At 42.7% G+C, this 25254-nt stretch overlaps 1 protein-coding gene across 2 annotated transcripts in view; it reads right to left on the bottom strand.

Annotated features, from left to right (window-relative positions):
- Positions 1–25254, bottom strand: part of LOC115160160 (cingulin-like protein 1) — an 85197-nt gene that overhangs the window by 35965 nt on the left and 23978 nt on the right. The window contains exon 3 of one of the 2 annotated variants that reach the window (XM_029710532.1): positions 23074–23130. The exons of the other annotated variant lie outside the window; for it this stretch is intronic. The gene's annotated coding sequence lies outside the window, so the exon portion shown is untranslated. The remainder of the gene's footprint in view (positions 1–23073; positions 23131–25254) is intronic. 2 annotated transcript variants of the gene reach the window in all.

The following is a 25254-nucleotide window of genomic DNA, read 5'->3' as shown; positions in this document are numbered from 1 at the left end:
ATATATGAACACAGATCCCTCCATCATTATAGTGGAGGTATATGAACACAGATCACTCCATCATTATAGTGGAGGTATATGAACACAGATCCCTCCATCATTATAGTGGAGGTATATGAACACAGATCACTCCATCATTATAGTGGAGGTATATGAACACAGATCCCTCCATCATTATAGTGGAGGTATATGAACACAGATCACTCCATCATTATAGTGGAGGTATATATGAACACAGATCCCTCCATCATTATAGTGGAGGTATATGAACACAGATCACTCCATCATTATAGTGGAGGTATATGAACACAGATCACTCCATCATTATAGTGGAGGTATATGAACATAGATCACTACATTATTATAGTGGAGGTATATGAACACAGATCACTCCATCATTATAGTGGAGGTATATATGAACACAGATCACTACATCATTATAGTGGAGGTATATGAACACAGATCACTCCATCATTATAGTGGAGGTATATATGAACACAGATCACTCCATCATTATAGTGGAGGTATATGAACACAGATCCCTCCATCATTATAGTGGAGGTATATGAACACAGATCCCTCCATCATTATAGTGGAGGTATATGAACACAGATCACTACATCATTATAGTGGATGTATATATGAACACAGATCCCTCCATCCGTATAGTGGAGGTATATGAACACAGATCCCTCCATCATTATAGTGGAGGTATATGAACACAGATCACTACATCATTATAGTGGAGGTATATATGAACACAGATCACTACATCATTATAGTGGAGGTATATATGAACACAGATCCCTCCATCATTATAGTGGAGGTATATGAACACAGATCCCTCCATCATTATAGTGGAGGTATATATGAACACAGATCCCTCCATCATTATAGTGCAGGTATATATGAACACAGATCACTCCATCATTGTGAGTGAAAATTGTGCACATTCTTCCGACACTCATAGCTAGCTGTATGTTTTTATCAAATCAAGCGTTCATTGGGTAAAAGGTTTTTAAAATCCCTATCAAATGGAATAAATGTATGTTTTAGTATTTTTTTTTAAATGCATTATAATTCATACAATTAATGAATGTATACAATTATTCTTTACTATGTTACTGTTAGAAACCTCTCAACCATGGCATGTTCATGGTTCTGTAACGTGTACATTTAAAGACTGTGTTTTGGTAATTTTTACATTGTAGACATCATTATTTCCATGTCTCATGACGTTTTAATAAGATAGACGTTTACATTTCGCTATGATTGTTGCTTTATCCAATAGTTTCTTCAAAATGAACCCATTGGTAATCCATGTATGTAAAATATGTTGGTAGCTCGAGGGTTAATAGATATAAACCTCTGTTACTTAAAATGGTGAGTATTATTTTTGAACAACTCTATGTTTAAAGGGATTAATAATGGTATTAAATTAAAACCAGGTCTAATTTTTCGTAAGTAGGGACCCTGCAGTTCCAGCATGTAGTATTATGTATCTGAGTAAGAACAAAAAGGCTAACACAAAGACACTAGTCTTTCTTCTCAGTGCTAGCTGGCAGAGAAGCTTTCCGATACACACAGACACTAGTCTTTCTTCTCAGTGTTAGCTGGCAGAGAAGCTTTCCGATACACACAGACACTAGTCTTTCTTCTCCGTGTTAGCTGGCAGAGAAGCTTTCCGATACACACAGACACTAGTCTTTCTTCTCAGTGCTAGCTGGCAGAGAAGCTTTCCGATACACACAGACACTAGTCTTTCTTCTCCGTGTTAGCTGGCAAGAGGAGCTTTCCGATACACAAAGACACTAGTCTTAGACACTAGTCTTTCTTCTCAGTGTTAGCTGACAAGAGGAGCTTTCCGATACACACAGACACTAGTCTTTCTTCTCAGTGTTAGCTGGCAGAGAAGCTTTCCGATACACACAGACACTAGTCTTTCTTCTCAGTGTTAGCTGGCAGAGGAGCTATCCGATACACACAGACACTAGTCTTTCTTCTCAGTGTTAGCTGGCAGAGAAGCTTTCCGATACACAAAGACACTAGTCTTTCTTCTCTGTGTTAGCTGGCAAGAGGAGCTTTCCGATTCACAAAGACACTAGTCTTAGACACTAGTCTTTCTTCTCCGTGTTAGCTGGCAAGAGGACCTATCTAACACACAGACACTAGTCTTTCTTCTTCGTGTTAGCTGGCAGAAAAGCCGTTCGATGCACAGAGACATTCTAGTCTTTCTTCTTCGTGTTAGCTAGCAGAGAAGCTTTCCGATACACGAAGACACTAGTCTTTCTTCTCCGTGTTAGCTGGCAAGAGGAGCTATCCGATACACAAAGACACTAGTCTTTCTTCTTCGTGTTAGCTGGCAGAGAATCCGTCCGATGCACAGAGACATCTTTCTTCTTCGTGTTAGCTGTCAGAAAAGCCGTCCGATGCACAGAGACATTCTAGTGTTTCTTCTTCGTGTTAGCTAGCAGAGAATCCGTCCGATGCACAGAGACATCTTTCTTCTTCATGTTAGCTGGCAGAAAAGCCGTCCGATGCACAGAGATATTCTAGTGTTTCTTCTTCGTGTTAGCCGTCCGATGCACAGATGCTGAGGTCGTATTATTTTATCATGAGCTTTAAATAATGAAACAATGAATACAGTAGACGAGCTCAAGGCGAGGAGCCGCGTCCAGAGAGACATCAGGTATTGTAACATACTCTGTTTTACGGAATTATGTCTCTCTCTGGATTTACTGTCCCTGTCCATTCAGCCAGAGGGGTTCTCCGTCCATTGCGTGGACAGGAAGAAATAACTCTCTGGGAAAAATAAAGGCGGAGTGTCACGTCCTGACCAGCAGAGGGAGTAATTGTATTAGTTTTGGTCAGGACGTGGCAGAGGGTTTGTGTTGTGTATGTTCTAGGTTAGTTTTCTATGTGTAAGTTGGGAGCTGGACTCTCAATTGGAGGCAGGTGTTTCTAGTTGCCTCTGATTGGGAGTCCTATAAATAGGTGTGTGTTTTTGTTTGTCACTTGTGGGTAGTTGTTTGTGAGCACTGTTTTTGTTGAGCCTGCTTCTCTGTTCCTGTCGTTAGTTTGTTTATTGTTTTCCGTGGTGTTCTCATTATTATAAATAAATATGTTGAGCACGCAACCCGCTGCGCCTTGGTCCCATTCTCTCTTCCACGACAGCTATGACAGAACCACCCACCACAACAGGACCAAGCAGCGGAGGAAATCTGGCGAGGACCGGGGAACACGGCTGGTAAGGGAGCCCGAGAGGCAGCCCCAATAATTTTTTTGTGGGGGGGCACAAGGGCAGTTTGGCGGGGCGAGGATGGAGCCCCAGGCCAGCTCCCCGTACCCTTTTTGGGCAGAGACAAACTGGACAGGTCCCGTGCTTTGGGGTGATGGGTGCTGTGGCGAGGCCGGGTATTTACCAGGCCGGTACGCGCAGTACCAGCGCACCGCATGTGCCAGGGTAAGTGGGCATCCAGCCAGTAGGGGTGATGCCAGCCCTGCGCTCGAGACCGCCAGTGCGCCTCTACGGTCCAGTGTTTCCCGCTACACGCACTAGCCTTGAGGTGCGTGTGCCCAGACTGGCACGTCCAGTACCAGCCCCACGCATCAGGCTTCTAGTGCGTCAACCCAGTCCGACTCGGCCTGTTCCCGCTCCCCGCACTAGCCCTAAGGTGCATGTGCCCAGACTGGCACGTCCAGTACCAGCCCCACGCATCAGGCTTCTAGTGCGTCAGCCCAGCCTCGCCAGTCTGGAGCCGCCAGAGCCGCCAGCCAGTCTGGAGCCGCCAGCTAGTCTAGAGCCGCCAGCCAGTCAGGAGCTGCCAGAGCCACCCGCCAGTCAGGAGCTGCCAGAGCCGCCAGCCAGTCAGGAGCTGCCAGAGCCGCCCGCCAGTCAGGAGCTGCCAGAGCCGCCCGCCAGTCAGGAGCTGCCAGAGCGACCCGCCTGTCCGGAGCTGCCAGAGCGGCCCGCCTGTCCGGATCTGCCAGATTGTCCCGCCTGTCCGGATCTGCCAGATTGTCCCGCCTGTCCGGATCTGCCAGATTGTCCCGCCTGTCCGGATCTGCCAGAGTGGCCCGCCTGTCCGGATCTGCCAGAGTGGCCCGCCGTTCCGGAGCTGCCATCGCCGCTCGCTAGCCGGGCGCAGCCATCACCACCCGCCAGCTGGGCGCAGCCAGGGTCGTAGCAAGGGTCGTCCGCCGGGTGTAGCCATCGCCGCCCGCCAGCCGGGCGCAGCAAGAGACACCCGCCAGCCGGGCGCAGCAAGAATCGCCCACCAGCCGAGGTCAGGGTCGCCCACCAGTCCTCCGGCACGGCCAGGGGCACCACCTAAGTGGGCGACGCCGAGGGTGGAGCGGGGTCCACGTCCTGCACCTGAGCCGCCTCCGATATAGGTGGGTTGGGGAGGGGGGGTGTAGCACTGTGCCGTCGTTGACGGCAGCCACCCTCCCTTCCCTCCCTTTAGTTTAGGGGGGATTTTTCTGTTTGTTTTGGGGGGTTTTCTGTGTTTTTTCTTTTGAGATGCATTCAGGGTCTGCACCTTTAGGGGGGGGTACTGTCACATCCTGACCAGCAGAGGGAGTAATTGTATTAGTTTTGGTCAGGACGTGGCAGAGGGTTTGTGTTGTGTATGTTCTAGGTTAGTTTTCTATGTGTAGGTTGGGTGCTGGACTCTCAATTGGAGGCAGGTGTTTCTAGTTGCCTCTGATTTGGAGTCCTATAAATAGGTGTGTGTTTTTGTTTGTCACTTGTGGGTAGTTGTTTGTGAGCACTGCTTTTGTTGAGCCTGCTTCTCTGTTCCTGTCGTTAGTTTGTTTATTGTTTTTCCGTGGTGTTCTCATTATTATAAATAAATATGTTGAGCACGCAACCCGCTGCGCCTTGGTCCCATTCTCTCTTCCACGACAGCTATGACACGGAGGGGTTTCTTTCATGATTAACAACTCATGGAGTGATTGTGGTAACATACAGGAACTGAAGGGATGGCGCCGTACTGGATGGCCGCCGTTTTCCGAGGTCCGACCCATCTTTCCTGTGATTCTTTTGGTGTTTATCTTTACTTTATTTTCACTAAATGTATCCGCTATCATTTTTTTATAACTAATAATAACTTTTGAACATCGGATCGGCAGTTACTTACCCTAATTCCGGCTTCAACTTCGACTCATCTGCCATGGGCTCTTTGTGTAATTCTGACCCAATTTTTGGGTATGCAAGAGGTAACACTGGCGTTACAGAGGCCAGAGAGGGGGAGTCCTGGCGAGGTTAAGGCGAAGGTAAAAACGACCACCTCTTCTCTCCATTCTATTGGCCAAAGATAAAGTCACTTGACAATAAGATGGATGATTTGCTACCAACGGGACTCTCGTAACTGCAATAATCTCTGCTTTTCTGAAACCTGACTTTCGGACAAGATACCTCCATGGCTATCCAACTCTATAGATTCTCCATTCACAAGACAGTAGAGTCAGGGTAATCAAGAGGGGGAGGGGTTTGCCTCTTCATCAACAACAAATGGTTATTGTGAGCTGTTGTGTACATTCCACCTCAGGACAAGAAATATAACAATATGGCACTTAGCAAACATTACGAGGCTATAAACAAGCAGGAAAACGTACATCCGGAGGCTGCCTTTCCTGTCGCCGGCGATTTTAATTCTGAGTCATTAAGACACGTGATGCCCAACTTCCATCGACATGTTTCCTTCACCACTAGGGGGCGATAAAGTCCTAGACCACTGTTACTTTACCCACAAGCAAGCATGCAAGGCCCTCTCTCATCCGCCATTCTGAAAATCAGATCGCTGGAGATTTTGATTCTGAGTCATTAAGACACGTGATGCCCATCTTCAATCAACACGTCTCCTTCACCACTAGGGGGCGATAAAGTCCTAGACCACTGTTACTCTGCTCCCAAGCAAGCATTCAAGGCACTCCCTCATCTGCTATTTGGCAAATCAGATCATGACTACGTACTCCTGTTTCCTGTTTGCAAGCAGAATGTCACGGCTGTCGAAAGGATTGGACCAAAGTGCAGCGTGTGTTTCGTTCCACATATTTATTTAATCCGTGAAAACTATGCAATACATCAAATAACTGAAATCTACAAAATAACAAACCGTGACGCAGAGGAGAAACAAACACTACTCACAAATAATCACCCACAAAAACAGGTGGGAAAAACATCAGCTTAAATATGACCTCAAATTAGAGACAACGACGACCAGCTGCCTCTAATTGGAGATCATACCAAACAAAACCAACATAGAAATACAAAACTAGAAACTGAACATAGAAATACAAACCATAGACAAACACCCCCTGTCACGCCCTGACCTACTCTACCATAGAAAATAACCACTTACTATGGTCAGGACGTGACACAGAGGCTCAAACAGGAAGTACCCATGACTCTGACCTCTGTTGAGAAAGGGTCGTCAGAATTTGCTAGCGCTGATTAGAATATGTTCTGAGACTCTGCCGATAACATCGAGGAGCTAACCACCTCCGTCACCGGCTTCATATGGAAATGCATCTGCGGCATTGTCCCCACTGCAAAGGTTCGCTGCTTCCCTAATCAAAATCTCTGGACTAACACAGAGGTTGACACTAAAATTAAGGACAGTGCTACCGTACACAGAGCTTTCGCAGACAACCCTGAGGCTATGCTAAAGACAGGAAGAAGTACAAGAAGTCCCGCTACGACCTCCGCTGAGTCATCAAACGAACAAATCAAAATAGATTCTTCAAAGTAGCCACCTTTTGCCTTGACAGCTTTGAACACTCTTGGCATTCTTTCAACCAGCTTCATGAGGTAGTCACCTGGAATGCATTTCAATTAACACGTGTGCCTTATTAACCTGTTGGGGCTAGGGGGCAGTATTTTCACGGCCGGATAAAAAATGTACCCGATTTAAACTGGTTACTACTCTTACCCAGAAACGAGAATATGCATATAATTAGTCGATTTGGATAGAAAACACTCTAAAGTTTCTAAAACTGTTTGAATGTTGTCTGTGAGTATAACAGAACTCATATGGCAGGCCAAAACCTGAGAAGATTCCATGCAGGAAGTGCCCTGTCTGACAATTTGTTGGGATTCTAGGGCATCTCTATCAAAAATACAGCATCTCTGCTGTAACGTGACATTTTCTAAGGCTTCCCTTGGCTCTAAGAAGGCGCCAGAAAGTGGAATGAGAGCTCTGCAGTCTCTGGGCGAAAAACAGCAGGAGTGTTTGTGAGTGGTCAGGCAGGGAACACTGACACTGGAGCGAATACAACGTCGCCCGGTTGGAATATTATCGTTATTTTACGAGACAAATCGCATAAAAATTGATTTTAAACACCGTTTGACTTGCTTCGAAGTACGGTAATGGAATATTTTGAATTTTTTTGTCACGAAATGCGCCCGCGCGTCACCCTTCGGATACTGACCTCAACGCACGAACGAAATGGAGCTATTTCAATATAACTATGGATTATTTTGAACCAAAACAACATTTGTTGTTGAAGTAGAAGTCCTGGGAGTGCATTCTGACGAACAACAGCAAAGGTAATCCAATTTTTCTAATAGTAAATCTGAGTTTGGTGAGGGCCAAACTTGGTGGGTGTCAAATTAGCTAGCCGTGATGGCCGGGCTATCTACTCAGAATATTGCAAAATGTGCTTTCGCCGAAAAGCTATTTTAAAATCTGACACCGTGAGTGCATAAAGGAGTTCTGTATCTATAATTCTTAAAATAATTGTTATGTATTTTGTGAACGTTAATCGTGAGTAATTTAGTAAATTCACCGGAAGTTTGCGGTGGGTATGCTAGTTCTGAACGTCACATGCTAATGTAAAAAACTGTTTTTTGATATAAATATGAACATGATTGAACAAAACATGCATGTATTGTATAACATAATGTCCTAGGAGTGTCATCTGATGAAGATCATCAAAGGTTAGTACTGCATTTAGCTGTGGTTTTGTTTTTTGTGACATATATGCATGCTTTGAAAATGGCTGTGTGATTATTTTTGGCAGGGTACTCTCCTGACATAATCTAATGTTTTGCTTTCGCTGTAAAGCCTTTTTGAAATCGGACAGTGTGGTTAGATTAACGAGAGTCTTGTCTTTAAAATGGTGTAAAATAGTCATATGTTTGAGAAATTGAAGTTATAGCATTCATGAGGTATTTGTATTTCGCGCCACACGATTCCACTGGCTGTTGCCCAGGGAGGTTAAAAGTTAATTTGTGAAATGTATTTCCTTCTTGTGTTTGAGCCAATCAGTTCTGTTGTAACAAGGTAGGGGTGGCATACAGAAGATAGCCCTATTTGGTAAAAGACTAAGTCCATATTATGGCAAGAGCAGCTCAAATAAGCAAAGAGAAACAACAATCCATCATTACTTTAAGACATGAAGGTCAGTCCATACGGAAAACGTCAAGAACTTTGAAAGTTTCTTCAAGTACAATTGCAAACACCATCAAGCTCTATGATGAAACTGGCTCTCATGAGGACCGCCACAGGAAAGGAAGACCCAGAGTTACCTCTGCTGCATAGGATAAGTTCATTAGAGTTTACCAGCCTCAGAAATTGCAGCCCAAATAAATGCTTCATAGGTTATAGGCCTGTATCTATCCTCTGTGTAACATCAAAGATCCTGGAGAGAATTGTACATGAGCAAATGTATGAATATGTTAACAAACAAGGTCTAATGTGTGATTTTCAGTCGGGTTTTAGAAAAACATACTCCACTGATTCATGTCTACTTCACTTGACTGACTTCATCAGGAAAGAGATTGATGAGGGAAATCTGTATGGAATGGTACTGCTTGACCTACAGAAGTCCTTTGATACAGTTAACCACTGTCTCCTAATCTCCAAACTGGAGGCACTGGGGTTAAGCAGTATCCCATTAGGCTGGTAAAAGTCCTATTTGTCAGGAAGGGAGCAAGTAGTAGAGGTTAATGGTTCACTGTCTCAGGCAAAACCAATGAGTTGTGGCGTTCCGCAGGGGAGCGTGCTTGGGCCTCTGCTGTTTTTACTGTTTATTAATAATATGAAAGATGCTTGTTCTTGCTGTCTTTTTCTTTATGCGGATGACTCTACACTTCTGATGTCTCACAAAAGTAAAACTATGTTGGAGAGCATACTTAGCACAGAGCTTACTAACATTAGCAAATGGCTTGGAGATAATAAGCACTTAGGGAAAACTGAGGCAATTATCTTTGGATCCAGACCTAAAATGTGTAGGTCGTCTGAAATCAGAGTGGAGTTGGGGGGGGGGAGGTGCTGACTACTAAAACCTCTGTTAGCTTCTTGGCATGTATCCTTGATGGAAGCTTGGGAGGTGTGAGCATGGCCAATAAGGTGCTAGGGAAGGATAATGCCAGGACTAAGTTTTTGGCAAGAAAGTCCAAGCTGCTTGATAAGGACTCCATGAAAGTGCTAGCTACTGCCCTCATTCAATGCCATTTTGACTATGCTAGTACTTCCTGGTTTATCTAAACTTATGAAGGGGAAGCTCCAGATAGCCCAGAATAAGTTGATCAGGGTAATATTGAAGGAGCGTCCACATACTCACATAGGCAGGAGCTGCTTTCCGGAACTAAACTGGCTGCCTGTTGATGCTAGGGTGTCCCAGATTAGACTAGGTTTGGTTTACAGGAGTATTTATGGTCCTGCGCCCAGATATCTAAGTAATTACTTTCCTTGTGTTAGGGATGCACACAATCACAGCACCAGATCAGGTGTTGCTGATGTGTGCTTATACAGGTTCAGGAGTAATGCTGGGAAAGGTACTTTCTTGTAAACTGGAGCCTCAGAAGGGAATGAGTTGCCTCTGCCTATAAAAACAACATCCTCTCTGGACATCTTTAAAAATAAAGTAAAAATATGTTTGACGTCTTCTGTGCCCATATGAATAACCCGTATGATGTAACTGGAATGATGAGATAGATGTTCTTCTTCTCTGTTGTTTGTTTTATTATTTCACTGCCATACTGTGTTGGATCTTGTCTAGCCATCTTGTCTCAAGAGGACCACAATGGAAATAAGTCCCAGACTTTATTGTGTGTTATCCTCCATGATTTTATTCATGTGCATCTATGGCTTTTAAGTTTTATGTGTCCTTGTTTTTTTTAAATGGTTGAATTAATAAACTAAACTAAACTAAACAGACACATCTCAACAGCAACTGTTCAGAGGAGACTGTGTAAAACAGGCCTCCATGGTCGAATTGCTGCAAAGAAACCCCTACTAAAGGACACCAATAAGAAGAAGATACTTGGGCTAAAAACACAAGCAATGGACATTAGATCGGTGGAAATCTGTCCTTTGGTCTGATGAGTCCAAATTGGAGATTTTTGGTTGCAACTGCCGTGTCTTTGTGAGACGCAGAGTAGGCGGACAGATGATCGCTGCATGTGTGGTTCCCACTGTGAAGCATGGAGGAGGAGGTGTGATGGTGTGGGGGTGCTTTGCTGGTGACACTGTCTGTGATTTATTTAGAATTCAAGGCACACTTAACCAGCATGGCTACCACAGCATTCTGCAGCGATACACCATCCCATCTGGTTTGGGCTTAGTTGGACTATCATTTGTTTTTCAACAGGACAATGACCCAACATACCTCCAGGCTGTGTAAGGGCTATTTGACCAAGAAGAAGAGTGATGGAGTGCTGCATCAGATGACCTGGGCTCCACAATCACCCAACCTCAACCCAAATAAAATGGTTTAGGAGGAGTTGGACCGCAGAGTGAAGGAAAAGCAGACAACAAGTGCTCAGCATGTGGGAACTCCTTCAAGACTGTTGGAAAATCATTCCAGGTGAAGCTGATTGAGAGAATGCCAAGAGCATGCAAAGATGTCATCAAAGCAAAAAGTGGCTACTTTGAAGAATTTAAAATATAACATATATTTTGATTTAACACTTTTTTTGTTACTACATGATTCCTATTATTCTACCATGTAGAAAATAGTGAAAAAAACTTGAATGAGTAGGTGTGTCCAAACTTGTGACTATATATATATTTATACAGTGGAAGTTTACATACACTTAGGTTGGAGTCATTAAAACTAATTTTTCAACCACAGCACAAATTTCTTGTTAACAAACTATAGTTTTGGCAAGTCGGTTAGGACATCTACTTTGTGCATGGCAAGAGTCATTTTTCCAACAATTGTTTACAGACAGATTATTCCACTTATAATTCACTGTATCACAATTCCAGTAGGTCAGAAGTTTACATACACTGTGCCTTTAAACAGCTTGGAAAAATCCAGAAAAATATGTCTTGGCTTTAGAAGCTTCTGATAGGCTAATTGTCACGACTTCTGCCAAAGTCGATGCCCCTCCTTGTTCGGGTGGTGCTCGGCGGTCGACGTCACCGGTCTTCTAGCCACCATTGATCAGTTTTTCATTTTCCATTGGTTTTGTCTTGTCTTCCTACACACCTGGTTCCAATCCCATTAATTACATGTGTATTTAACCCTCTGTTTCCCCTCATATCCTTGTCGGTGATTGTTTGTTATTTTATGTACGTGTAGATTATCTATCGGTGTGCGACGGGTTAATTTTACCCGGGTTATTTTGTACGTTGGTTTTGGAGTTTGTTTTTTGTAATAAGTACTCCAGTTTAACCATTTTGGTTTCTCCTGCGCCTGACTTCCCTGCCACCTACATACACGGAAATGACACTAATTGACATCATTTGAGTCAATTGGAGGTGTACCTGTGGATGTATTTCAAGGCCAACCTTCAAACTCAGTGCCTCTTTGCTTGACATCATGGGAAAATTAAAAGAAATCAGCCAAGACCTCAGAAAAAAATGTAGACCTCCACAAGTCTGGTTCATCCTTGGGAGCAATTTCCAAATGCCTGAAGGTACAACGTTCATCTGTACAAACAACAGTACGCAAGTATAAACACCATGGGACCACGCAGCCATCATACCGCTCAGGAAGGAGATGCACCTTGTCTCCTAGAGATGAACATACTTTGGTGCAAAAAGTGCAAATCAATCCTAGAACAACAGCAAAGGACCTTGTGAAGATAATGGAGGAAACATGTACAAAAGTATCTATATCCACAGTAAAAACGAGTCCTATATCGACATAACCTGAAATGCCGCTCAGCAAGGAAGAAGCCACTGCTCCAAAACCGCCATAAAAAAGCCAGACTACAGTTTGCAACTGCACATGGGGACAAAGATTGTACTTTTTGGAGAAATGTCCTCTGGTCTGATGAAACAAAAATAGAACTGTTTGGCCATAATGACCACTGTTATGCTTGGAGGAAAAAGGGGGAGGCTTGCAAGCCGAAGAACACCATCCCAACCGTGAAGCACGGGGGTGGCAGCATCATGTTGTGGGGGTGCTTTGCTGCAGGAGAGACTGGTGCACTTCACAAAATATATGGCATCATGAGGAAGAAAAATGATGTGCATATATTAAAGCAACATCTCAAGACATCAGTCAGGAAGTTAAAGCTTGGTCGCAAATGGGTCTTCCAAATAGACAATGACCCCAAGCATACTTCCAAAGTTGTGGCAAAATGGCTTAAGGACAACAAAGTCAAGGTATTGGACTGGCCATCACAAAGCTCTGACCTCAATCCTATATAAAATTTGTGGGCAGAACTGAAAAAGCGTGTGCGAGCAAGGAGGCCTACAAACCTGACTCAGTTACACCAGCTCTGTCAGGATGAATGGGCCAAAATTCACCCAACTTATTGTGGGAAGCTTGTGGAAGGCTACCCGAAACGTTTGACCCAAGTTAAACAATGTAAAGGCAATGCTACCAAATACTAATTGAGTTGATGTAAACATCTGACCCACTGGGAATGTGATGAAAGAAATAAAAGCTGAAGTAAATAATTCTCTCTACTATTATTCTGACATTTCACATTCTTAAAATAATGTGGTGATCCTAACTGACCTAAGACAGGGAATTTTTACTAGGATTAAATGTCAGGAATTGTGCAAAAACTGATTTTAAATGTATTTGGCTGTAACGCCCTGACCATAGAGAGGGTTTTTTGTTCTTTATTTTGGTTAGGCCAGGGTGTTACATTGGGTGGGCGTTCTATGTTCTTTTTCTAGGTTTTTTGTATTTCTTTGTTTTGGGCAGTGTGTGACTCCCAATCAGGCACAGCTGAAGTTCGTTGTTGTTGATTGGGAGTCACACATAAGGAGCAGGTTTTTCCTTTGGGTTTTGTGGGGGATTGTTTTCTGTCTCGTTCGTTTTTGACCAGACAGGACTGTTAGCGTTCATTGCTGTTTGATGTTTTGTTTATAGTGGTTCATTTTATTAAATATTTATAATGAATCCACAACCTCCGCTGCATCTTGGTTTTCTTGCGACGACAGCCGTTACATTGGCTAAGGTGTATGTAAACTTCTGACTTCAACTGTATACTGTATAAAATATTACTTCACTGCAGTAGTGGTTCTCAAACCTCTCCACGAGAGGGGACCAGACGATTCACAATGTTGTTGTAGCTCTGAACTGGCTCAACTCATTCACCTATTCAAGAGCTTGATGATTAGTTGACAAGTTGAATCAGGTGTGCTCTGGAATAGATCAAAGCTACGGAATGGCGGGGGTTCCCCCAAGGAGAGGTTGGAGTACCACTGTACTACAGTATGATGGCACTGAGACATTGGTACCTTGGCACCACTGAGCCAAAGAAGGAAACTGCAGGTTTTCCCAGAACACAATGACACACCCTTGGCTTGAACTGAGCCTACTGATGTGCTTTAACATGCCCTGTCTGGTACGAGTCGCACATCCATATCAGGTGATCACTAAGTAAAAGGATAGGACTGTAAAGTTTCCAAAATGTAAGAGGACTCCCGTGGTATTTTGTGACATATTTCCAGAATACCATTCAGGTGTATTTTGTGGCTTTTGGTGAATGTGTTCTAACGATCTAAGGTCACGCTGTTGTTACTGATGGCAGTAAAGCAGGTCCTACTGCTGTAAACACACAGTCCAGTTCATAGTGAATGATGACAGGTCCTACTGCCTGTAAACACACAGTCCAGTTCATAGTGAATGATGACAGGTCCTACTGCCTGTAAACACACAGTCCAGTTCATAGTGAATGATGACAGGTCCTACTGCCTGTAAACACAGTCCTGTTCATAGTGAATGATGACAGGCCTGTGTGGCAAATGGCTTGTTTGCATATAGACCTACTGTAGCTCTGATTGGCTATACTGCACTGGTTTGCGTAGACTCTGGTCCTGGACGAGGCAGGTGTTTTTATTTGGTTTTATTTACTGCAGTGTCTATTAATTGTCAAGATGCACTGCTGCTTTCCCACTCTATATTGCTATAGATTTGTCACAAATGCCTTAGTGTACGTAATTCTAAGAATTTATGAAAACGTGAAAATGACCATATCTAAGTGCTCGCCAGTCAGAAAATGTTCAAAGAAATGTCTTATTATTCCTGGGGGAGTATATGAACATATTTTAATACGATTTCATGTCGCTAAAATTCTGTCAGTTCCACTTTAATGCAAGTAAGTGCTTTGAAAATAATTTACATTTAGATTAATCATCATGACACCAGTCTGAAAGCTGTTTGTTCTGTTCTGTTGGAAGCTCTGAAGCCTCACCCAGCAACACATCCACGATCCACATCAGGGGATCACCGAGTAGAGGGAGGATAGGCTTGGTAAACATGGATCATTATTGGGTGGCGCAAGACCTTGAGTGACCCTGAACATTTCCCAAAACCTATAATTAAAGAAAATGCTTTAAAAACCATTAATAAAGTATCAAGTCTGAAAAGCTGTTAGTCAGGTTCTGTTCTGTCGGCAGCTCTGAGCCCCACCCAGTGCCATATTCACATCCTGGCACTAGCAGGGTTCGTGTGAATCTACAGGGTGTATCTATTTACTCAATACAGTACTCATCCTACAGAGAAACTAAGTCTGTGGTCACACTGACAGACAAGCAGCAACAGGATAGTGTTTATCTTTGCAATGAAACTACGTTGCTGTCATAACATAGTCAGTTTACATGTTACACTGCTAAAAAACCTAAAGCAGCGAAAACTAGCATTTAATCCAGCCCACAACCACATCAGGATACTGTACCTGAAACAATGGAGACACAAACAGGTAATAACCTGAGTCAGCTTTACCTGTCCAGAACCAAATCTTATAAAAGCGTGGATTCACTACAAATCACCACAACAGGCCAGCTCCACATCCAGCTATAGCTTTGACAACAAAGAACTTAGTTATCTGGTTTTATGTTACCACAAGCAGCTAGTATAAAACCATACATCACCGCAAACAAATCCTCTTGAACCCTACACCTTAAAGCTATATTATCAGCCAACAACTACAGCTGAAAGAAGAGTGGCGGAGTCATGTCCTGGTGTGGTGGTGTCTTGGTGTGGTGGTGGTGTCATGGTGTGGTGGTGTCTTGGTGTGGTGGTGGTGTCATGGTGTGGTGGTGTCTTGGTGTGGTGGTGTCCTGGTGTGGTGGTGTCATGGTGTCATGGTGTGGTGGTGATGTCATGGTGTGGTGGTGTGGTGGTGTCCTGGTGTGGTGGTGTGGTGGTGTCCTGGTGTGGTGGTGTGGTGATGTCATGGTGTGGTGGTGTGGTGGTGTCCTGGTGTGGTGGTGTGGTGGTGTCATGGTGTGGTGGTGTCATGGTGTCATGGTGTGGTGGTGATATCATGGTGTGGTGGTGATGTCATGGTGTCATGGTGTGGTGATGTGGTGGTGTCATGGTGTCATGGTGTGGTGGTGATGTCATGGTGTGGTGGTGTCATGGTGTGGTGGTGTCTTGGTGTGGTGGTGTCATGGTGTGGTGGTGTCCTGGTGTGGTGGTGTCATAGTGTGGTGGTGTGGTGGTGTCATGGTGTCCTGGTGTGGTGGTGTCATTGTGTGGTGGTGTCCTGGTGTGGTGGTGTCATGGTGTGGTGGTGTCATTGTGTGGTGGTGTGGTGGTGTCATGGTGTCCTGGTGTGGTGGTGTCATTGTGTGGTGGTGTGGTGGTGTCATGGTGTCCTGGTGTGGTGGTGTCATGGTGTGGTGGTGTCCTGGTGTGGTGGTGTCATGGTGTGGTGGTGTCATTGTGTGGTGGTGTGGTGGTGTCATGGTGTGGTGGTGTCATTGTGTGGTGGTGTGGTGGTGTCATGGTGTGGTGGTGTCTTGGTGTGGTGATGTCATGGTGTGGTGGTGTCTTGGTGTGGTGATGTCATGGTGTGGTGGTGTCATAGTGTGGTGGTGTCATGGTGGTGTCATGGTGTGGTGGTGTCATGATGTGGTGGTGTCATGGTGTGGTGGTGTCATGGTGTGGTGGTGTCATGGTGTGGTGGTGTGGTGGTGTCATGGTGTGGTGGTGTCATGGTGTGGTGGTGTCATGGTGTGGTGGTGTGGTGGTGTCATGGTGTGGTGGTGTCATGGTGTGGTGGTGTCATGGTGTAGTGGTGTCATGGTGTAGTGGTGTCATGGTGTGGTGGTGTGGTGGTGTGGTGGTGTCATGGTGTGGTGGTGTCCTGGTGTGGTGGTGTCATGGTGTGGTGGTGTGGTGGTGTAATGGTGTGGTGGTGTCATGTTGTGGTGGTGTCATGGTGTGGTGGTGTCATAGTGTGGTGGTGTCCTGGTGTGGTGGTGTCACGGCATGGTGTGGTGGTGTGGTGGTGTCATGGTGTGGTGGTGTGGTGGTGTCATGGTGTGGTGGTGTCATGGTGTGGTGGTGTCATGGCATGGTGTGGTGTTGTTTATGGTGTGGTGGTGTCATGGCATGGCATGGTGGTGTCATGGTGTAGTGGTGTCATGGTGTGGTGGTGTCATGGAATGGTGTGGTGGTGTCATGGTGCCATGGTGTAGTGGTGTCATAGTGTGGTGGTGTCATGGTGTGGTGGTGTCACGGTGTGGTGGTGTCATGGTGTGGTGGTGTCATGGTGTGGTGGTGTCATGGTGTAGTGGTGTCATGGTGTAGTGGTTTCATGGTGTGGTGGTGTCATGGTGTCATGTTGTAGTGGTGTAGTGGTGTCATGGTGTGGTGGTGTCATGTTGTAGTGGTGTAGTGGTGGTGTAGTGGTGTCATGGTGTGGTGGTGTAGTGGTGTCATGGTGTGGTGGTGTAGTGGTGTCATGGTGTGATGGTGTAGTGGTGTCATGGTGTGGTGGTGTCATGGTGTGGTGGTGTCATGGTGTCATAGTGTGGTGGTGTCATGGTGTGGTGGTGTATTGTTGTGGTGGTGTCATGGTGTAGTGGTGTAGTGGTGTCATGGTGTGGTGGTGTCATGGTGTAGTGGTGTCATAGTGTGGTGGTGTCATGTTGTGGTGGTGTCATGGTGTGGTGGTGTCATAGTGTAGTGGTGTCATGGTGTGGTGGTGTCATGGTGTAGTGGTGTCATGTTGTAGTGGTGTCATAGTGTGGTGGTGTCATGGTGTAGTGGTGTCATGGTGTGGTGGTGTCATAGTGTAGTGGTGTCATAGTGTAGTGGTGTTATGTTGTGGTGGTGTCATGGTGTAGTGGTGTCATAGTGTGGTGGTGTCATGTTGTAGTGGTGTCATGTTGTAGTGGTGTTATAGTGTGGTGGTGTCATGGTGTAGTGGTGTCATGGTGTGGTGGTGTCATAGTGTAGTGGTGTCATAGTGTAGTGGTGTCATGTTGTGGTGGTGTCATGGTGTAGTGGTGTCATGGTGTGGTGGTGGTGTCATGGTGTGGTGGTGTCATAGTGTAGTGGTGTCATGTTGTGGTGGTGTTTATGGTGTAGTGGTGTCATGGTGTGGTGGTGGTGTCATGGTGTGGTGGTGTCATGGTGTGGTGGTGTCATGGTGTAGTGGTGTCATGGTGTGGTGGTGTCATGGTGTAGTGGTGTCATGTTGTAGTGGTGTCATAGTGTGGTGGTTTCATAGTGTAGTGGTGTCATGTTGTGGTGGTGTTTATGGTGTATTGGTGTCATGGTGTGGTGGTGGTGTCATGGTGTGGTGGTGTCATGGTGTAGTGGTGTCATGGTGTCATGGTGTGGTGGTGTCATGGTGTAGTGGTGTCATAGTGTGGTGGTGTCATGTTGTAGTGGTGTCATAGTGTGGTGGTGTCATGGTGTAGTGGTGTCATAGTGTGGTGGTGTCATGTTGTAGTGGTGTAGTGGTGTCATGGTGTCATGGTGTGGTGGTGTATTGTTGTGGTGGTGTCATTGTTTGTGCCATGAGCCCTGTTTAAACCTGGTTCTAGCATGTCTCTGCCATCCTGATCTTATCCACATTTTGATTGTGCCCACATTTGCCAATAGGTGTAGACAATCAAAAGATGCGTTGTGATCCGATTGTGATTAGATCTTCCTGACCACCTCTGGAAGTAGTCGAAGACGCATCTTGTACAGATAGCCTTGAAGTGTAAATGAATCCTGACAACGAAAGCGCATACATTTGACTAACATAATGTTTTCCCGCCACTCAAAAAAATCCCACCGGCCAGTTGAGGTCGTAATTACGGACAACGATACCTCTACAATTCCTCCAGAATATAAATATAACGGTCTTTATTAGAAACCAACTGCACACTGTCACTGTGGTCGGATGCCTCAGTCCAATCAAAATTAGATTACGCATTTAGAAATACATATATTTATGAAGAGATATCGTCCCGAATGAGAGAAAAATGGTTCCTACGTTCCTATATCCAATGCCAGAGATAAATGGAATATTTAAAAACATCGTACAGGAAGACCAAGGCCTGTGATTATTTTCATTTAACTAGGTAAGTCAGTTAAGAACAAATTATTATTTACAATGACAATTATTTACAATGTTTCCCTAGTAGGCCGTCATTGGAAATAATAATATGTTCTTTACTGACCAGAATTCCTGTACGATGTTTTCAAATATTCCATTTATCTCTGGCATTGGATATAGAGATATGGGGGAACCATTTTTCTCTCATTCGGGACGATATCTCTTCATAAATATATTTAGTTCTACATGCGTAATCTTACGGCCCTGAACAGTGCCTTGTTCAGGGGCAGAACGACAGATTTGCCGTGACAGCAGGAGTGTTTATTATTGTGTTTATTATCAAGTTTATTATTGAACTTGCCTTGGCTGGGATGCATCACACATCCACATCAGGTGATCACTTGCTAAAATAATTGGTAAACACCTTTTCATCATTGTGAAGATTTTTCAATGTATCAATAAAATACCTACAATGAAAATAAAGTGACGAGAAAAGGTATGTTGTGTCGGTTTCTGTCATTTAAGGAGGGTCATGCCAGTTAACTGGTCCCAAACCTATACTTAGAGAAATATATTTAATGCAGGTAAGTGCTTTGAAAAAATCATTTACATTTACATTAATCATCAGCTTTCAAGTACCAGTCTGAAAGCTGTTAGTCAGGTTTTGGTCTGTTCTATTGGCAGCTCTGAAGCCCAACCAGCAGCACATGCACAATCTATATGGATCACCAAGTAGAGGGAGTGTAGGTGGTATAATACAGTAATATAATACAGTGGTATAATACTGTGGTATAATACTGTGGTATAATACTGTGGTATAATACTGTGGTATATTACTGTGGTATAATACTGTGGTATAATACAGTAATATAATACAGTGGTATAATACAGTGGTATAATACAGTGGTATAATACTGTGGTATATTACTGTGGTATAATACTGTGGTATAATACAGTAATATAATACAGTGGTATAATACTGTGGTATAATACTGTGGTATATTACTGTGGTATAATACTGTGGTATAATACTGTGGTATAATATGGTAATATAATACAGTGGTATAATACAGTGATATATTACTGTGGTATAATACTGTGGTATATTACTGTGGTATAATACTGTGCTTTATAATACAGTAATATAATACAGTGGTATATTATTGTGGTATAATACTGTGGTATAATACTGTGGTATATTACTGTGGTATAATACTGTGGTATAATACAGTAATATAATACAGTAATATAATACAGTGGTATAATACTGTGGTATAATACAGTAATATAATACAGTGGTATAATACAGTGGTATAATACAGTAATATAATACAGTGGTATATTACTGTGGTATAATACAGTAATATAATACGGTGGTATAATACAGTAATATAATACAGTGGTATAATACAGTAATATAATACAGTGGTATATTACTGTGGTATAATACAGTAATATAATACGGTGGTATAATACAGTAATACAATACAGTGGTATAACACTGGTATAATACAGTAATATAATACAGTAATATAATACAGTAATATAATACAGTGGTATAATACAGTATTATATTACAGTAATATAATACAGTAATATAATACAGTGGTATAATACTGTAATATAATACAGTGGTATAATACAGTAATATAATACAGTGGTATAACACTGGTATAATACAGTAATATAATACAGTGGTATAACACTGGTATAATACAGTAAAATAATACAGTGGTATAACACTGGTATAATACAGTAAAATAATACAGTGGTATAACACTGGTATAATACAGTAATATAATACAGTAGAATAATACAGTGGAATAATACAGTGGTATAATACAGTAATATAATACAGTAATATAATACACAGGTATAATACAGTAATATATTACAGTAATATAATACAGTAATATAATACAGTGGTATAATACTGTAATATAATACAGTGGTATAATACAGTAATATAATACAGTGGTATAATACAGTAATATAATACAGTGGTATAATACAGTAATATAATACAGTGGTATAATACAGTAATATAATACAGTAATATAATACAGTGGTATAATACAGTAATATAATACAGTGGTATAATACAATAATATAATACAGTAATATAATACAGTAATATAATACAGTGGTATAATACAGTAATATAATACTGTGGTATAATACAGTAATATAATACAGTGGTATAATACAGTGGTATAATACAGTGGTATAATACAGTAATATAATACAGTGGTATAATACTGTGGTATAATACAGTAATATAATACATTGGTATATTACTGTAATATAATACAGTAATATAATACAGTGGTACAATACAGTGGTATACTACAGTAATATAATACAGTGGTATAATACAGTGGTATAATACAGTAATATAATACAGTGGAATAATACAGTGGTATAATACAGTGGAATAATACAGTGGTATAATACAGTGGAATAATACAGTGGTAAAATACAGTAATATAATACAGTGGTATAATACAGTAATATAATACAGTGGTATAATACAGTAATATAATACAGTAATATAATACAGTGGTAAAATACAGTAATATAATACAGTAATATAATACAGAGCTGTATTACTGTGATATAATACAGTGGTATAATACAGTGGTATAATACAGTAATATAATACAGTGGTATAATACAGTAATATAATACAGTAATATAATACAGTGGTATAATACTGTGGTATAATACAGTAATATAATACAGTAATATAACACAGTAATATAATACAGTGGTATAATACAGTAATATAATACAGTAATATAATACAGTGGTATAATACTGTGGTATAATACAGTAATATAATACAGTAATATAATACAGTAATATAATACAGTGGTATAATACTGTGGTATAATACAGTAATATAATACAGTAATATAATACAGTGGTAAAATACAGTAATATAATACAGTAATATAATACAGAGCTATATTACTGTGGTATAATACAGTGGTATAATACAGTGGTATAATACAGTAATATAATACAGTGGTATAATACAGTAATATAATACAGTGGTATAATACAGTAATATAACACAGTAATATAATACAGTGGTATAATACAGTAATATAATACAGTAATATAATACAGTGGTATAATACTGTGGTATAATACAGTAATATAATACAGTAATATAATACAGTAATATAATACAGTGGTATAATACTGTGGTATAATACAGTAATATAATACAGTAATATAATACAGTGGTAAAATACAGTAATATAATACAGTAATATAATACAGAGCTATAATACAGTGGTATAATACAGTGGTATAATACAGTAATATAATACAGTAATTTAATACAGTAATATAATACAGTGGTATAATACTGTGGTTTCCCCAGGGGGCTAGTTACCCACTAGTACCCGACCATACGAAGGACTCTTTAGGCTATTTTTAGATTCATGTGCGTGGTAACATGTGCGTGGTAACATGTGCGTGGTAACATTGGCGTGGTAACATTGGTGTGGTAACATTTTTATATAGTTGTGTTTTTATTATTTTTAACACAATACCTGAATAAATATTAGTGCTTAACTTAAATGTTGCTTATTTTTCCATTTTATAAACAACTAATTGACCTAAGTAGGTTCAATTATTTGAATTCCATTTCATTATTTTTATTATTATTTTTTAAATGTTTTGCTCAATGTGCACATTGCGCAGTTGTTCTCTAGAGATAAATCAGATAATGTGTAAACTGTGCGATGTACTAGGGAGTTGTAGTTTCCAACAGACCAATGTTCTACGTAATTTAAAGCAGAAAACGTGCTAATTAACTACAATAACCATAATCCATTGCTTGTTCGGTCTGTGTTTTTTTTTAAAGCCTACTATGTAATAGACAGTAGAATGTGCGATCAAGAGGGGTTACATAAGAGAACAGTTGCTTTGAAGAACTACTAAAATAGTCATTTAGTCAGACAGCAGCTCTATAGAGATGAGATGATGACTTGGAATTAAATAATAAAGTTATCATATAAAACAAATGTAATATACACAATAACTGAACTATTTTATTAAAGTAATGTGAATAAGTGTTGGTTAATGAGTGATCAGCAGTAATGGACAGTCACTAACTTCATGGGGCTTTAATTCATTGTTTTATTCTGTGTTGTTACAGCATTCATCCCACAAAATGCATAGTGCATTTCATGTAAAACAAAGAAAGAAAATTCAGATTATTTTTTAATAATCGAACTGAAACCGAACCGACCTAAAAAAAAAAACACTAATCGCTCAGGGCTTAATAAAGATGGATTTAGTCAAACATAAAGTCATCGCACCAGACAAGTATGACTCTGATTATTGCAAATTCTACGTACCTTTAAAGTCTGGTGTGTGAGATGAAACCCCAGTCATTATGGACAGTCTGTGCGTGGCTATAAAGAACAATGAAAGAAAGGAAGACCTTCTATTCCTTCCTAATATAGAAACCTTGGTTTGTAAACTGAATGAACTCATACACGTTGACTTGAACATTCCAGCGCACTTCAACAGAGCGAGATCTCAGACACATTTTCACGAACTGTAGAGCACAGACATGAATCAACATCAAATCAAATCAAAGTTTTTCATGCTAGATTGAGTCACTGTGAGTGTCTTTATAAATACTCTGTCCGCAGTCTGTTGTCTGTTGTTGAGGGAGCACACGTTTCCCTGTCGGGGGGAAAAACGGTTTGAAATGGCACTGCCCTAAGTGAGAACTAGGTGAGATGTTGCCTAGGGAGAATAAAGATGACATCATTTCAAATAGCTTTCCCCAGTTGTGGGTGAATCCCAACAATCCAGACAGACCAGACCAGGTGCAGACAGAACAGACCAGGTGCAGAAAGACAAGACCAGGTGCAGACAGACCAGAACAGGTGCAGAAAGACCAGACCAGCTGCAGAAAGACCAGAACAGGTGCAGACAGACCAGAACAGGTGCAGACAGACCAGACCAGGTGCAGACAGACCAGACCAGGTGCACCCACAGCCAGACAGACCAGACCAGGTGCAGACAGACCAGACTAGGTGCAGACAGACCAGACCAGGTGCACCCACAGCCAGACAGACCAGACCAGGTGCACCCACAGCCAGACCAGACCAGGTGCAGACAGACCAGACCAGGTGCAGCCAGACCAGACCAGGTGCAGACAGACCAGACCAGGTGCAGACAGACCAGACCAGGTGCAGACGGACCAGACAGGAATGGAGAGAATAGATTGGGATAGATATCCTTCTACTACAGTGTGTCTCTCTGATGGTAACCAGACCCCTGTTACCCCTCTCTGATGGTAACCAGACCCCTGTTACCCCTCTCTGATGGTAACCAGACCCCTGTTACCACTCTCTGATGTTAACCAGACCCCCTGTTACCCCTCTCTGATGGTAACCAGACCCCCTGTTACCCCTCTCTGATGATAACCAGACCCCTGTTACCCCTCTCTGATGGTAACCAGACCCCTGTTACCCCTCTCTGATGGTAACCAGACCCCTGTTACCCCTCTCTGATGGTAACCAGACCCCTGTTACCCCTCTCTGATGGTAACCAGACCCCCTGTTACCCCTCTCTGATGGTAACCAGACCCCTGTTACCCCTCTCTGATGGTAACCAGACCCCCTGTTACCCCTCTCTGATGGTAACCAGACCCCTGTTACCCCTCTCTGATGATAACCAGACCCCTGTTACCCCTCTCTGATGGTAACCAGACCCCCTGTTACCCCTCTCTGATGGTAACCAGACCGCCTGTTACCCCTCTCTGATGGTAACCAGACCCCTTGTTACCCCTCTCTGATGGTAACCAGACCCCCTGTTACCCCTCTCTGATGGTAACCAGACCCCCTGTTACCCCTCTCAGATGGTAACCAGACCCCCTGTTACCCCTCTCTGATGGTAACCAGACCCCCTGTTACCCCTCTCTGATGGTAACCAGACCCCCTGTTACCCCTCTCTGATGGTAACCAGACCCCCTGTTACCCCTCTCTGATGGTAACCAGACCCCCTGTTACCCCTCTCTGATGGTAACCAGACCCCTGTTACCCCTCTCTGATGGTAACCAGACCCCCTGTTACCCCTCTCTGATGGTAACCAGACCCCTGTTACCCCTCTCTGATGGTAACCAGACCCCCTGTTACCCCTCTCTGATGGTAACCAGACCCCTGTTACCCCTCTCTGATGATAACCAGACCCCTGTTACCCCTCTCTGATGGTAACCAGACCCCCTGTTACCCCTCTCTGATGGTAACCAGACCGCCTGTTACCCCTCTCTGATGGTAACCAGACCCCTTGTTACCCATCTCTGATGGTAACCAGACCCCCTGTTACCCCTCTCTGATGGTAACCAGACCCCCTGTTACCCCTCTCTGATGGTAACCAGACCCCCTGTTACCCCTCTCTGATGGTAACCAGACTCTTGTTACCCCTCTCTGATGGTAACCAGACCCCCTGTTACCCCTCTCTGATGGTAACCAGACCCCTGTTACCCCTCTCTGATGGTAACCAGACCCCCTGTTACCCCTCTC

This window comes from Salmo trutta, chromosome 23 (genome assembly GCF_901001165.1).
Source record: "Salmo trutta chromosome 23, fSalTru1.1, whole genome shotgun sequence".
Classification (NCBI taxonomy): Eukaryota; Metazoa; Chordata; class Actinopteri; order Salmoniformes; family Salmonidae; genus Salmo; species Salmo trutta.
This window is presented reverse-complemented; position numbering and strand designations above follow the sequence as displayed.